Source organism: Humulus lupulus, chromosome 7 (assembly GCF_963169125.1).
Source record: "Humulus lupulus chromosome 7, drHumLupu1.1, whole genome shotgun sequence".
NCBI lineage: Eukaryota > Viridiplantae > Streptophyta > Magnoliopsida > Rosales > Cannabaceae > Humulus > Humulus lupulus.
Window position 1 is genome coordinate 80,299,311 of NC_084799.1, and position 16,250 is coordinate 80,315,560.

Here is a 16,250-nt window from a genome sequence, read left to right on the forward strand (position 1 = left end):
TCAACGTCCTTGACAATACTCTGAGGCAAAATAAACACAATCATCCAATAATTTCTAAGGCCAAACAGAACAGTGTGTATAAGAAGCATTCGGCCTGCATAGGACAAATGCCTACTAGACCAAGATAACAATTTCAACCTAGTTTTATGAACAATAATCTCACAATCCTCATGTTTCCACTTAGTTGGCCTCATAGGGACCCCAAGATACCAAAGAGGAAAGGACCCCCCAGGCAACTGAATTTCCTGTACAATAGCCATTATCTCAGCTATATTAACTCCACCAAAGTAAATGTGAGACTTATTAGTATTAATAGATAAACCAGTAGCCTCACTGAACCTCCTTAGAGCCTCCTTAAAAATGCTCACAACCGAGAGGGATCCCTTACAAAACAGAATTAAGTCATCAGCAAAACACAAATTAAGAAGCTTAAGGCTCTAACACATAGGGTGATATCGAAATGTGGAAGCTCAAGCAGCCAGTTGAAGGCTTCTGGTCATATATTCCATGATGAGCACAAAAAGAAGGGGAGACATAGGATCACCTTGACGCAGTCCTTTTTTACCCTTAAAGCTACCTTGTACTCTACCATTTAGAAGTAAAGAGTAAGAGGTGTTCCTCACACATGTCATTATCCAACCAACAAATTTCATAGGGAAGCAAAAAGCTCTCAAAAGATCTTCAAGAAACTGCCAGTCAACCGTGTCGTAAGCTTTGCTAAGATCTATTTTAATAGCACATCTAGGAGAAGTAACTGCCCTACCATAATTCTTGATGAGGTCCTGAAATATCATTATGTTATGAGCAATCGACCTACCCCTAACAAACGCTCCTTGGTTAGACTGAATAAGGACAGGAAGAACTAAAGCCATACGAGAACATAACAATTTTTCCATACATTTATACAACGTGGAGCAGCAAGCAATAGGTCTGTAGTCAACAACCCGAGCTGGATTAGGGACTTTATGTACCAAGGAAAGAGTGGTCTCATGAAGCTCAGATGGAAACTGACCTGTAGTAAAACCCTGAACTATTGCTGAACAAACATCTTTCCCAATCTCCTGCCAAAGCTCTTTGAAAAAGCCAGAGCTGAAACCATCTGGTCTTGGGGACATAGTGCTAGGGATACCAAAAAATGCATCTTTGATTTCCTTGCTGGAAAAGGGTTTTAAGAGAAGGAGTTGTTGTTCTATAGAGAGCTTGGACCCCATCTCCATACAATGCAGGTCTATTCTACCAGTGACCGAACTTGGGCTGCCTAAATAGCTCTTAAAATGGTCAACAAAGTGAGTTACTACCTCCCTAAAATCTTCAATCAGAGTTCCTTGTTCAGTAATATAAGTGACAATTCTGTTATCTGCTCTTCGTTTTTTCAAACAAGCATGGAAATAAGAGGTGTTCATATCCCCCTTCATAATCCACGTAATCTTACTACGCTGAACAAGAAAGCTATGGTACATGTGCTCCTGTAAAGTAAACTCGACAGCTTTCTCCTTAACAACCTCTTGCAATCTGTGATCATGGGGATAACATTGAGCTTTAAGTTGAGCTTCCTGATAAGCCTCCTTGGCCGAATGGTAGTTCAGACCTATATCTCCAATAGTTTCTCTGTTGAATTTCTTAAGTCTGTGCTTCAGCCTCATAAGCTTTAAGTAAATAGCTCTCAGACCAGTAGCCTTTAAAGGGGCCATCCAGCTGTTCATAACAACTTCCTTAAAATCTGAGTGGCCAATCCAAAAATTATAAAATCTGAAAAGCTTTACTCCCAATTTCTCCATTTGTATGTTAGTGACAACACAAGAGCAGTGATTCGAGACTACCTCCCAACTGAAAACAGCCAAAGAATGAGGAAAGAGATCAAGCCATTCCTCATTCATGAATACATGATCAATCTTAGAGTAAATCCTAGCTGAACCTTCTTGGTTGTTTGTCCAAGTAAAATAAGAACCTATGCTTTTAAGGGCCTCGACTTTGGTATTAGCCAGCTAACTCAAAGGATCAGCCAACTCTAGACCAGAAACTGGTTTGCCACCTGATCTATCTAAACCAGAGAAAGGGGCATTGAAGTCCCCCAGCACAATCCAAGCTCTCACCGAAAGAGAAATTATGTTAAGCCCTTGCCATAAACTTCTCCTACTCTCCAATAAATTGTACCCGTAGACAAAGGTTACATAAAAAGTACCCCTCTGGCCAACCAAATTGACCATACAGTGAACAAACTGTGGTGATTCCTCCAAAATAGTTAATCTCACAAAGACTTTCCTCCATATTATTAAGAGCTTGCCCTCAATAGTCGGACTGGATTAAACCTCCCAATTAGGAATTTTATTCTCCATAAACTCAACAATTTTATTCCCCATTATTTTGGTTTCTAACAATCCACCAACACCAATCTTATTCCTACTATAACTATCTAAGACTGCAATATGTTTATTAGTTTTATTCAGTCCTCTTAAGTTCCAGCTCAGAAGATTACAATTATCCATTGGAAAAACTAACTCCTACATTACCTTCTTTGCCCCCCTTGTTCTGCTCCTAAAGAACAACAAACTGATTAATCTGTTTTTGAACCTGAACAACCGGTAGAGTACTACCACCTGTTATTAGACCTTGCCTTGCCTGTGTAGCCACACATTTTGGGGTTTGCCATTGCTCACCCTTGCTTGGTTCCATCAACTGAACATACTTATCTAACCCCGAAACCTGAACCTCCTTAGACTGATGAACTGAGTTATCCTCTACATCAGCAGCTCCAGATAAACCTTCAGGTGTTTCATTACTAGGCCCCTCAGAAATTTTGTTCTTCTCATCTGTTACTTCAGGTTTAGCTACATCTTCTTTTTTCACCCAACGAATTTTATGCTCCTTACGACAGTCCACCATAGAATGCCCAAAACCAGAACAACTCTTACATTTAGTAGCTAGCCATTCATATTCTATTCCCTGTTCCATAATCTGACCATACTCATTGATAAACTGAATACTTCTAGGAGGATTATCTGTTATCTCCATCTCCACAAGAACCCTAGCAAACTGAATACGTGATCGCTCCCTAGTAAATTTATCTACTAGAAGCGGTTCGCCAATGGTACTTACCAGTGCACTAATACACTTGCTTCCCCAATACTGGAGTCCAAGGTCATGTAGACGAATCCATAATGGAACTAAACAAATGAGCCGGATTGCACTGAGATCCGCTGTCCATGGCCTAATGATAACAGGTTTCCTGTCGAATTGAAGCACACCATTCTCTAATACATGATCTCTTGTTGCTTCATCATTAAATTTGACCATAATTAGCCCCATCGTCATTCTAGCAATTTGAGCAATCCCTAGATGGCCCCAAACTCTTTTAATGAACCCTTCAAACACAACCATTGGAGGGTTAGCACCAAGCACCATGCATATTACTGCCGAACTCCAACTCGCAGATTGAACTTTAACCTCTTCAATATCCACCTTAGGATACTTCTGCCCATTTCTAAACAATGGTTCTGTAATTTCCAGTTTCTGGTCAGAAAATGAAAGCTTACTCGCTAAGAATTGTTGCCATTGATGCTGGGCCACTGACTGAAAATCCCCTTCAGCTACCTTGTCCCCTTCATCTACCTTATCCGCTTAAGACACTCCAATCGAATCCATGCCAAATCCATCTCCCTTAACCTCAGAACCCTGGGTATTCAAATTCAGACGATCAGATTCAGCGAACCTCAAGTCTCCAGACCCAGACGTACCCATCACCATTGGAACTTCCTTTTCCAGCCCTTCGGTTCCCACTCCCTCAGTGCCTGGAACATCCTGTACCTGTACACCAGGCGACACCAGCTCAACCTAATCTTCGATATGAATTTCTGGCCTACGAATCGACTTCTTCTTCTTCGCCATGGAAGAGAACAATCCGAGACTAAGCTTTTAATATTCTTTGTGTTAGATGTGTCATTAAATTGTACACATCCAATGCTTTGAACAAAAATATTATGTTTTGCCTTATAAATAATGTTCGTTGATTTATTTGTTATTTCATTAGATTGATTTACATTAAATTCTTTGAAATTATAATTTTAAAAGTGAAGATAAATCCTATATTTTTATGAAAACTTGTGCTTAAATATAATATTTAATTTTAATAAGTAATGGTTTGATTAATTTCTACTATTAGTAAAATTTAGAAATCAATGTACTTATAATATTATTGAACTTATATTTTGTGGATTCTATTATCTTAATAATCTTTCTTCTACCATCTTGATTTTTAATATTAATTTATTTTTATTTATTGTCTTAAATTTCTTTATTATTATTATCTCTTTTTAGATTTTATTGTCACAAAATCTCATCAATCTTTGGGGCTAGGTTAGAAATTATTAACTTTGGTTTAAAATAGTTTTCTTTTCGATTTTTGAAAACTCCTTTGGGTTCGACATCCTTGCTTACACGATCACTATTCTATATGAGCGATTCGTGCGCTTGCAATTTATAAATATTTAAAACATACCCGTTTTGGGTCCATCATATTCTATATGATAGAAAATAGGAAAAGTAGTAGTTTTTTAAGCATCAGAATAAGTGATCACCATTTTCTCACAAAAGAGAAACATCTCTTTCTCTCTAGCCAATAATCAAGAGTCTCATGTATTGAGGATACTTTTGATTCACAAAATTTGATTCTTGTTCTCTATGTGCCCACCCACATCTTGAGGTATAGAGAACGTCTTGGAAGATCTTGGTGTGAGTACTCAAGCGAGGATAGAAAGATCGAATTATATACGAAAAGAATCAAGGACTCTTGATAGGCTACAAGAGGTAAATCCTTTCGTATCATTTTTACGTATACATATTTTGTTGATTAACATATTTCATATTAAAGGATCCTCATATAAAGTTGTTTATAAGAAATTTTTTTGTTGTATACAATACTACCATTACCGCAATTTCTGCTGCGCACTAGGAATAATTCATAACACTTGGCTCACAGGTGCTTTGTGGTGCAGGTAAAGGCAAAGGGAAACTGGACCAGCCATGAGTTGGAGAGCTCTTGGGGGCGGCGTGTACATACTCAGCTTGCTCGGCCCCCACAGTCGAGATACCTTTGGGGAATTTAGAGTGTTAGTTCGATTTTTCTGCTTAGGTCGACTAATTTGGTAAACTTTGTTACAACTGTATTTTTTTTAAGACCTTTGAGATCCCTTGTGTTGACGGTAAAAACTCGTCAACGATTGATGGTTAGAAAACTTCAATCTGAATATTACAGGAAGCTTTGAATCAGATAGAAACAACTCTAATCAACAGAAGAAAACTCAGGCAACAATGAAGACTAGAAACATATATTTCTTAAGTCTTTTTCATACACTCAGTTTTCCAACCCCTTAGCCTGAGGGGTTGGAGTCTATTTATAGGGGGGGGGGGGGGGGGCTCTATTGGCCCTGGATATAAACAAGTCCCAGACCACAGGGACGTACATAGGTACTCTGATAATGTAGTGGCTCAGGGCGTAGTGGTGTCTACCCTGATGGTGTCAGAGTCGTGGCCTAGGACATAGTACTGTCGGCTCTGGCGTATGGTCGGGGGTGTCCAAGTGGTACCACTACTCTTTGTACAGGTCTGTACCGCCACTACTCCTCAGACGCAGATCATAGGGCCGTGCCTCTGTTCTTTCCATAACCGTACACCCCGTGTCAGCGCACGTGTTCCGTACTCGGTCGTCCTCATCAATTCCCGTTCAATGCTCCATGTTCATTTGGCATATCAACAAGGTTCCCCCAAGTGATCCCGTGCCTATGTCAAGGAGGCTTCAACCTATGCATGTCCTGAGAAGTCAAGGTGCCAAGGGTCAGGGCCGGCTTATGCGGATCGCATAGACACGAGGCTAGCGGCAAGAGCGTTGTGGCAAGGCCACACCCTCGCATAGCGAGGGTACCTCGCGTAGCGAGGCTATCCCTTTTCCCTCAGGTATGGGCATGGCCCGGGCGTCGCAACAAGGTATCACCCTCGCATAGCGAGGCTGCCTCTCCTCCTTCCGGGTGCAGCGTCGCAAGGCTAGGAGCACGGATGCCACAACAAAGCCCCCACCCTCGCATAGCGAGGGTCCCTCGCGTAGCGATGGTCCCTCGCGTAGCGATGGTCCCTCGCGTAGCGAGGCTGACATTCTTCCTCCGAGTGTAGGCGAGGCTTGATGCCTGATGGAACGGGGCACACGCGGACGACCAGTTGGGGACCCTCGCATAGCGAGGGTGAAGTTCGGATGGGCAAGTGGCCGAGGGCCCTCACCTAGTGAGGTTGTCTCTCTTATCCCAACTCCCTCACCATCATGTGACGCCCTTTTAGGATGTCTCGTAGTATAGAGCTTCACCCGTGAATAGAATTCACAAGGAGAAATTTCCACATTTACACCTTGTAAACGTTTAAACCTTTTTAATGAAAAGTTTAGCTCTATTGACCAAGATTTTTACTATCAAAACCATTGTTTAATGGGAGAATCGCATCTGTATCAAGAGTTATTGTGTATGCTCAGGTGGTAGAGGAGTCCTTTATTGTTAAGAGGAGAATGAACAAGGGATCTGGAGAGGGTGTTGTAAGGCGCGATTCTCGGAGAACGAATCCTTTGTTTACAGGATCTAGTAGGGGTAGTGGCCCTATTTATTTAAAGGAAAGGATGTAGATAATTCTAGTACCGCCAGGTCAGATAAACGATTTTGGGGTAATCAAGGCAAGCGTCAGGTTGGAAAAGAGAATTGGAGAACTTATTTTGAGGGCATACTCTATAGGCGAAAACTTAGTGCCATTTGTTTGTTTGTATCAAGTGTGGCGATAAACGAACTTTGAAGACCTTGTGATGGGCATGTTGTGATGTTGGTACCCTAGTATCTATTAGAGTGTTAGTAATCCCTAGGAGATTGATTAATTCATGACTGATGGAGTTAGATGGTAAGAAATTACTTTTGAATTTGGTTAAGTTAGAGAATGAGGATGTTGACATAGTAAGAATTATACCTTAATAGCCAAGTATGGGGCAACTATAGATTGTAAAGCGGGAAGATAATAATTTTAAGCATGTGGGATAAGATCCCTTTGTGATTATGGGTGCTAGGGATGAACCCTGTGTTCTGAAGACCTCAGTGTTGAAGGCTAGAAACCTATTACGGGAACCATTGAATTGGAAGAGACCAGATTTGTAGGAGAGTTCGGAATGTGTCTCCAAAAGAATTATTTGAATTATTATCGCATCGAGAGACCAAGTGGGTGATAGAATTGTTGCATGTAATAGAACCAACATCTAAGGAGCATTACTCAATGATACCGATAGAGTTAAAAGAACTAGAGGTCTAGTTACGAGGACTACTTGATGTAGGATTTATCAGACCTAGCTTCTCGCTGTGGGGTGCACCATTATTATTTGTGAAGAAGAGAGATGGATTGTTATGGATGTGTATTGACTACCGGGATTGGATAAGGTGACTATCAAGGATAGTATCCATTGTTAAAGATTTACGACTCAGGTGATTAGTTGCAAGCCAAGCCAAGATTCTTGAAGATTGATTTTTTATTTGATTATCACCAGCTGAGGATCAAGGAAGAAGACATTCCAAGGACTGCTATCCGCATGAGGTATGGACACCATGGATTTTTGGGGATGTCTTTTGGACTGACCAATGCTCCATCGACTTTTACGGAATTGATGAATAGAGAATTCAAGGATCGTTTGGACAAGTTCATGATGGTGTTAACTGATGACATATTGGTCTATTCTCAGTTAGAAGAAGAACACGAAGAACATTTTGTTTGGTACTACAGAGGCTAAGGGAACATTAATTTCATGTGAAGTTCAAGAAGTGTAAGTGCTGACTTCTTCGAGTAATATTTTGGGTAATATTGTGAGACAGAATGGTATTATGGTGGATCCAACCAAGATGGATCCATTGTGAGATTGGCCAAGGCCATGTAGTTCTTCAGAGATTAAAAGATTCCTTGGAATGGCGAGGCATTATCGGTATTTAGTTAAAGGGTTCTCGAGGATTGCAACACATTTAAGTAAGTTTACTCGTAGGAATCTTAGGTAGACTGACATGTGTAAGAACAATTTTCAAGAAATGAAGTACAGTTAACTACGGCGTTAGTACTCAGTCTTCCTTTAGATTGAGAAAATTTTGTGGTTTACTACAACGTTTTGAGACATGTTGGGAAGGTGATTGCTTATGCCTCACGACAGTTAAAGAAATATAAATAACGATGCCCTATTAAAGCTGACAGCTGTGGTATTCACACCTAAGGTGTGGCGATGATAAACGAGTTTTAGGCTCGTTTATGGTTCTAGTTTTTAGGTTATTTTTCTTTAGTTAGGATTGTTTTATTTCGGATTTATGCTCGTTTGTTCTTGTTTCAGGGTAATTGACGTTAAGTGTTGCAAATATTGAAAAGGAGCGAAAATGGAATGAAATCGAGACGGATTTGTGACTTTTGGGTGTTTCTGTAAGTAGCACTACAGCGCTACCTTGGGAGCGCCGTAGCGCTAGGAAGAATTCTTGAAGAGCTTCAGCACTGACTTAAGCGCTACAGCGCTAAAACATCAGCGCTACAGCGCTGGGAAGCAGTTTTCAGGAAGAAAGTTCCTGACTTTAGCACTATAGCGCTACCAAAATAGCGCTACAGCGCTGGTGCCTAGTTTTTCCCCGTTTTGTTTCTGAGTTTAGCGCTACAGCGCTACAATGGTAGCGCTATAGCGCTGGGGTCGCGATTTCTGGCATAATTGGTTATTTTTGATGGGCAATTCAGTCTTTTCGAGAGGGAATTTTCAGTAGGGTTTTTGGGAGCCATATATGCGACTGAAAGGAGGTCTGGAAGAGAGAGAACGACGGCTGGAGTAAGAACACCATATTGGAGGATTCGTCCCTGAGTTTTCATCATCTTTTTCTGTCAATTTTCATGTTTGTAATTGAATTATCTTATTGCTAGAATGAATATCATAGGCTAAATTCTCTTTTAGGGCTTTTATGTGAATCTTTTGGAAACCCTTGTTATGGTTTAATGCAAAATTGATGTTTTTCTTCATCTCTTTCAATTCCTTGCAATCTATGTTAATTGTGCGATTATTGATTGATCACCTCTAATTGCTATTTTATGAATCAAATTGAAATCTGAAAAGTGAAATTTGATATGCTTTGATTGTTTGGATGCAAATTTAATTTAGAACGAAGGTATCTAGATTATTTGCTTGTTTTCTGAGTTGCGTGGCTAATGCCCTCTACATGAATTAACTTACCATAGAAATATAGGAAGTTGTCATTTAGATTGAATTTCATAAGTCTTAACCAGATTATGAATTGTTGTTGCAACTTATTCTTGAATAGAGAGAAGGGGATATAGATGCTTGCATTAGGAAATAACAGGGTGGAAAAATAGAGAATCATAATTGTCCTAATTATATTTTCTTTGTTAATTTGTTTACTTTTTCATTGTGCTTTGTTAATATTTTTCTTAGTTTAAAAGCTCTGATAATTGTTTAACCAAATAGAATTAAAGGATTAATTGATTGGTAATTGATAAATCAGTCCTTGAGGACGATACTTGGTTTTACCATTTTATTACAAGTTTGCGACTGTGTGCACTTGCATAGCTATAAATATCGCAACAAGTTTTTGGCGCCGTTGCCGGGGACTGAAAATTATCAATATCAGTCTAATTAATTTTTATTCTAATTTGATTTTTATTTCTCTCGTTTCTAATCTGTTTAGTTGCTTAATTTGTCTATCTCAGGTGAATTTTGGTATATGCGTGGCAGAAAAGGAAAAGCCACACTTGTTCCTCTGAATCCCGAGATCGAAAAGTCTTGCAATCAAATCAGAAAGAATAAGAGAGAGACCCAGAATTCTGTGAAGATGGCACATAATGATGGGGATGGCAGGAATGGTATAAATCCAGGAGTTGTCCAAGGGGTTCAGGCTCAGACCAACGCTGAGAGGAGTCTGAGAGATTATGTGCTACCCACTCTGACGGGAGTACAAAATAGTATACGCCCACCAGCTGTAGAGGCCAACAACTTCGAAATCAAGCCTGCTATTTTACAAATGGTGCAGTCCTCTGTGCAATTCAATGGGTTGCCCTCTGAAGATCCTCACACCCATTTGTCCAACTTCCTGGAGTTGTGTGGAACCTTCAAATATAATGGGGTGAGTGATGACGCAATCAAGCTTAGGCTCTTCCCATTTTCTCTAAGGGACAGAGCTAAGAGTTGGCTGAATTCTCTGCAGCCAAACTCCATTGTCACTTGGCAAGATCTGGCTCAGAAATTTTTATCCAAATTCTTCCCTCCGTCAAAGGCTGCTAAACTGAGGGGAGAGATAAATAACTTTTGCCAGAATGACGGGGAGTCACTGTATGAAGCTTGGGAACAGTTTAAGGAACTCCTGAGAAGATGTCCTCATCATGGCATTGAACAGTGGATGCTAGTACAGAATTTCTACAATGGTTTATGTCCAACAACCAGAACTATTATAGATGCTGCAGCAGGAGGTACTTTTATGAGCAAGAGTGCAGCTGGTGCTTATGAGCTGCTGGAGGACATGGCTACAAACAACCATCAGTGGTCAGAGGAAAGATCATCAGGAGTTAGAAAGGTAGCTGGGGTGCATGAGCTAGATGCGATTACTGCTTTAACAGCGCAAGTAGCCTCTTTGACCAAGCAGTTGCAACAAAGTAGTATGTCTGCTAATGCGGTTCAGATGGCAGTGAGGTGTGAAATGTGTGGTGGTGCTCATTCTTTCGATCAGTGCCCTATCTGTAATAATAACACCCCAATGGATCATGCCCAAGTTCAAGCGGTGGGAAATTTTCAGAGGCCACTCAATAACCCATTCTCCAACAACTACAATCCAGGGTGGCGAAATCATCCAAATTTTTCGTGGAAGAATAATCAAGGCCAACAACCTCCGTTTCAGGGCCAGTTTCAGAATAACATGTCTCAGCCACCTATGAATCAAGCTTCGTCATCACTGCAGCCTAGGCCTCAACAACCAATGCCTCAACCTGAGAGACCTAATGAACTGCAAGCTGCCCTGTTGACTCTTACTAACACTCAGACTCAATTTATGACTGAGACCAGATCCTCCATTCGAAACCTTGAGACACAGGTTGGGCAGTTGGCCAATATGCTCAATAACAGACCTCAGGGAAACTTGCCTAATAATACTGAAGTCAACCCCAAGGAGCAAGTTCAGGCAATTACTCTGAGGAGTGGGAAGCAAACGGAGCAGCCTAGACCTCCACAGGCAGTAGTTCAGAAAAAAGAGATGGGTGCACAGTCTGATTCAGAAAGGGTTACTGAAGACCATCAGAAGTCAGATCAGAGTCCCCCAGTTGTCATTGAGCAGCCAGTTAGAGTTCCATACCCTCAGAGGCTTAGAAAGACTACCCTTGATAAACAGTTTTCTAAGTTTCTTGAGGTGTTTAAAAAGCTGCACATAAACATTCCTTTTGCGGAGGCCTTGGAGCAGATGCCCAGTTATGTTAAGTTCATGAAGGAGATTCTGTCAAAGAAAAGGAGAATGGAGGACTATGAGACTGTAGCACTCACTGAAGAGTGCAGCGCTATTTTACAAAGGAAGTTACCCCAAAAGCTGAGAGATCCGGGGAGTTTCACCATACCTTGCACCATTGGCAAGTTTGAATGTAAGCACGCATTATGTGATCTGGGGGCAAGTATCAATCTGATGCCCTTATCTGTGTTTAAAAGACTTGGTTTGGGGGAGGCAAAACCAACAACTGTCACTTTATAGCTCGCAGACCGATCGTTAACACATCCACGAGGTATTATTGAGGATGTTCTTGTGAAAGTGGATAAGTTCATATTTCCCGCTGACTTTATTGTTCTGGACATGGAGGAGGACACAGATGTCCCTATTATTCTTGGTAGGCCATTTCTAGCCACAGGCCAAGCTCTTATTGATGTTCAAAAAGGAGAGCTTAAGCTTAGAGTTCAAGGAGATGAGGTGGTCTTTAATGTCTTCAAGTCTATGAAGTATCCGGTGGCTAGTGACAGTTGCTTTAGTGTGGATGTGATAGAAAAGGCAGTCTCCAAGAGAAGGATGAGCAGTGATGCCTTAGAGGCAGTATTATTGGGTGATGAAGGCGATGGTGATGAGGACGCTGAGATCAGAGAATGTGTCAACTGGATCAATTCTTTCTTACCATATTGGAAAAAGTTCCAAGAATTAGCGGATGCGACTGAAAAACCGCTAACCTCCATTCAGCAGCCACCACCGTTGGAATTAAAGGTTCTCCCAGATCACTTGCAATATGCTTATTTGGGCGAGAATGAAACCTTACCGGTCATTGTGTCAGCTGACCTGTCAAAGGTAGAATTGGAGAAACTGTTGAGGGTTTTAAGGGAGCATAAATTGGCCATTGGGTGGACCTTGGCAGATATTAGAGGAATAAGCCCAGCGACAGTGATGCATAAAATCTTATTGGAGGAGAATAGCAAGCCAACCATAGAGGCCCAGAGAAGACTCAATCCAGCCATGAAGGATGTAGTATTGGACCAGATTCTTAAATGGTTGGACGTTGGGGTGATCTACCCAATTTCTGATAGTGCATGGGTGAGCCCTGTGCAAGTGGTACCTAAGAAGGGTGGAATGACTGTGGTGAAAAATGAGAACAATGAACTCATTCCAACAAGGACTGTAACGGGGTGGCAGATTTGTATAGACTACCGCAAGCTCAATAAGGCAACAAGGAAGGATCATTTTCCTTTGCCTTTTCTTGATCAGATGCTTGACAGATTGGCAGGCCACAGCTACTACTGTTTCTTGGATGGGTATTCTGGGTATCATCAGATTGCTATTGCACCAGAGGATCAAGAGAAAACAACCTTCACATGTCTTTATGGCACATTTGCTTTCAGGAGAATGCCATTTGGACTATGCAATGCCCCTGCAACATTTCAACGGTGCATGATGGCCATATTTTCAGACATGGTAGACCGGTGTATTGAAATTTTCATGGATGACTTTTCTGTTTTTGGCTCATCATTCGACCTCTGTTTGGGTAATTTGAAGAACGTGCTGCGTCGTTGTGAGATGGCTAATCTGGTGTTGAATTGGGAGAAATGCCATTTTATGGTAAAAGAGGGGATCGTTCTTGGCCATAAAATTTCAAGTGAGGGAATTGATGTAGATAGAGCGAAAATTTCTACCATTGAAAGGCTGCCTCCACCAGTTTCAGTAAAAGGAGTTAGAAGTTTTCTTGGTCACGCTGGGTTCTATCGAAGATTCATCAAGGATTTCTCAAAGGTGTCTAAGCCTCTTTCGAATCTGCTTATGAATGGAGTTGTCTTTGATTTTAATGACGAATGTTTGAGGGCGTTCAATTTCTTGAAAGAAAAGCTTATTTCTGCTCCAATTGTGATAGCTCCGAGATGGGAATTGCCTTTTGAGTTGATGTGTGATGCCAGTGATTACGCAGTGGGGGCAGTTCTGGGACAGCGGATTGACAAGGTATTCAGGTCTATTTACTATGCTAGTCGGACTCTAAATGATGCTCAGCTTAATTATGCCACTACAGAAAAAGAGTTGCTAGCTATTGTGTTTGCTTGCGACAAATTTAGACCATATCTGATTGGCAACAAGGTGATTGTCTACACTGATCACTCTACCATTAAATATTTGATGTCAAAGAAAGATGCCAAGCCCCGCCTGATTAGATGGATTCTGTTGCTTCAAGAATTTGACATGGAGATTCGTGACAAAAAGGGCAGCGAGAATGTGGTAGCTGATCATCTCTCTAGACTTGAGGCGGAGGAGACTGAAAATAAGAAAGCAGTGCAAATCAATGATCATTTTCCTGACGAGCAGTTGTTTCGGGTAAGTGAAACCTTAGCTGTCCCTTGGTTTGCAGACATAGTGAACTTCTTAGTTGCCAAGATTGTGCCTCCTGAAATGTCAAAGCAGCAATTAAAGAAATTCTTTTCTGAGGTGAAACACTACTATTGGGAGGAACCTATTCTCTATAGGCACTGTGTTGATCAGATTATCAGAAGGTGTGTTCCTGAAGAAGAGATGCAGTCCATTCTTAATCACTGTCATACTCAACAATGAGGAGGGCATTTTGGAGCATCAAGAACGGCGGCTAAGGTATTACAAAGCGGTTTCTATTGGCCTTCATTATTCAAGGATGCCAATGTTTTTGTCAAGGCTTGTGATAGATGTCAGAGAACTGGCAATATCTCGAGGAGAAACGAAATGCCTCTACAAGGGATTCTTGAGGTGGAACTGTTTGACGTATGGAGCATCGATTTCATGGGGCCTTTTCCACCATCTTACAACAATGAATACATTCTATTGGCAGTGGATTATGTATCCAAATGGGTGGAGGCTGCAGCAACTAGATCCAATGACGGTAAAACTGTCCTTAATTTTCTGCAGAAACATATTTTTACTAGATTTGGTACTCCCCGAGCCCTGATTAGTGATGAAGGGAAACACTTTGTGAATAAGAAACTGGATGCATTGTTGGCTCGTTATGGAGTTTATCACCGAAAAGCTTTGCCTTACCATCCTCAATCAAATGGGCAAGCTGAAGTTTCGAATAGAGAAATCAAGAGCATCCTGGAGAAGACCGTTGACAGTTCGAGGAAGAATTGGTCGAAAAAGTTAGATGATGCGATTTGGGCATACAGAAATGCATTCAAAACACCGATAGGCATGTCTCCTTACAGGTTGGTGTTTGGTAAAGCGTGTCATCTACCAGTTGAATTGGAGCACAAGGCATTCTGGGCTATGAAAAAGTTGAATTTTGATTGGAATGCTGCTAGTGAACGAAGGCTGTTGCAACTGAATGAACTTGACGAGTTCAGAAATGAGGCTTATGAGAATGCCAAGATTTATAAAGAAAGAACAAAGGCTTGGCATGACAAGAACTTAATCAGAAGGGAGTTCCAACCAGGGCAGCAGGTACTTCTGTTCAATTCAAGACTTCGACTGTTTCCTGGCAAATTGAAGTCAAGATGGTCAGGGCCCTTCACTGTAGTTCAAGCTTTTCCATATGGCTCTGTAGAAGTTCGGGGCAATTCAGGTGATTCCTTTAAAGTCAATGGCCAGAGATTGAAACCTTACTTGGGTGGTACTTTTGATCAAGCAAAGTCTGTCCTTCTTCTGAAGCCTCTTTGAAGAGGGATCCAGCGTCCGGCTAAATGACGTTAAAGACAGCGCTTTGAGAAGGCAGTTCTCAATTGTAAATTTTATTTTATTTTATTTGGTTTTGAACAATGATGGGATTTTGTAATTAGTTGTTATTTTTATTTTTTATTTTTTATTTTCATGAATTTTGAACCGTGAAAATCGTGAAAAAAAAAATGATAAATGTGGTGATTTCAGGAGCTATAGCGCTACAGCGCTGCACTTGCAGCGCTATAGCGCTCTTCTCAGAGAGGACCAGGCCATTCGGGGTTCAACAAGCGCTACAGCGCTGTTAAACCAGCGCTATAGCGCTGGTTCCAGAGGCCCACTCCCAAATCGCGTATGAGCGCTATAGCGCTACTCATATAGCGCTATAGCGCTCGGCCCAGTAAACCACTTAAAAATCAGAAAGGTGCGATTTTTTTCCCTCATTTCTTCTTCTTTCTTTTTCTTCATCTTTATTTCTTTCTTCCTATCCTCTCCATACCTCCATAGCCTTGCCATTACAGCCTTTTTCCCAGAAATTTCCCCACACACCTTCCATCTTTCCTTCATTCTTCATCTTTTTTTTTTTTTTTTCTTCCCTTCCATTCCAACCTCTTTCAATTTTGCCCCAAATCTATTTTGAAACCCTAGAATTTCATTGATCCAAGTTCTTGCAAAAAGAGGAAATTCTGAAGGGGGTATTCACTTTCACGCGTAAAGGAATCAATTGCAAAGGTTTGGTAAGTGGTCTTCTTCCCTTTCCTCTCTTCCGATTTGTGTTGTTGCGATATTTGAGGTTGGCTGGCTTTGATTGATTGAAGAGGGTGAATCCTTTCTTTGACTTAGGTTTGGGGAAATTAGTTGATTTGCTTGAAAGGTTGAATATTGCTACTGTTTGTGAAGAGGAAAAAGGTCCATTAATAGGGGAGGTGCTGTAAAAATTTTGTCTTGTGGTGGTGATACTAGAGATAATGGCACCCAAGCAAAGAGCGGGTAGAAACAAGGGAAAGGGGCAAGCTTCTGCGTCTCAATCCAGGGAAGAAATTTCTGAGCATGAGTATGATGAGACTCGATTTATCAATTTCCAGGCTCAGGAGC

At 41.1% G+C, this 16,250-nt stretch overlaps 1 non-coding gene across 1 annotated transcript; it reads right to left on the reverse strand.

Annotated features, from left to right (window-relative positions):
- Nucleotides 1–10,319: 10,319 nt before the first annotated feature.
- LOC133793091 (small nucleolar RNA R71) lies at nucleotides 10,320–10,426 on the reverse strand. Its single transcript, XR_009874552.1, has one exon. It is a non-coding gene; the product is annotated as a small nucleolar RNA R71 (small nucleolar RNA).
- Between the last annotated feature and the right edge of the window lie 5,824 nt (nucleotides 10,427–16,250).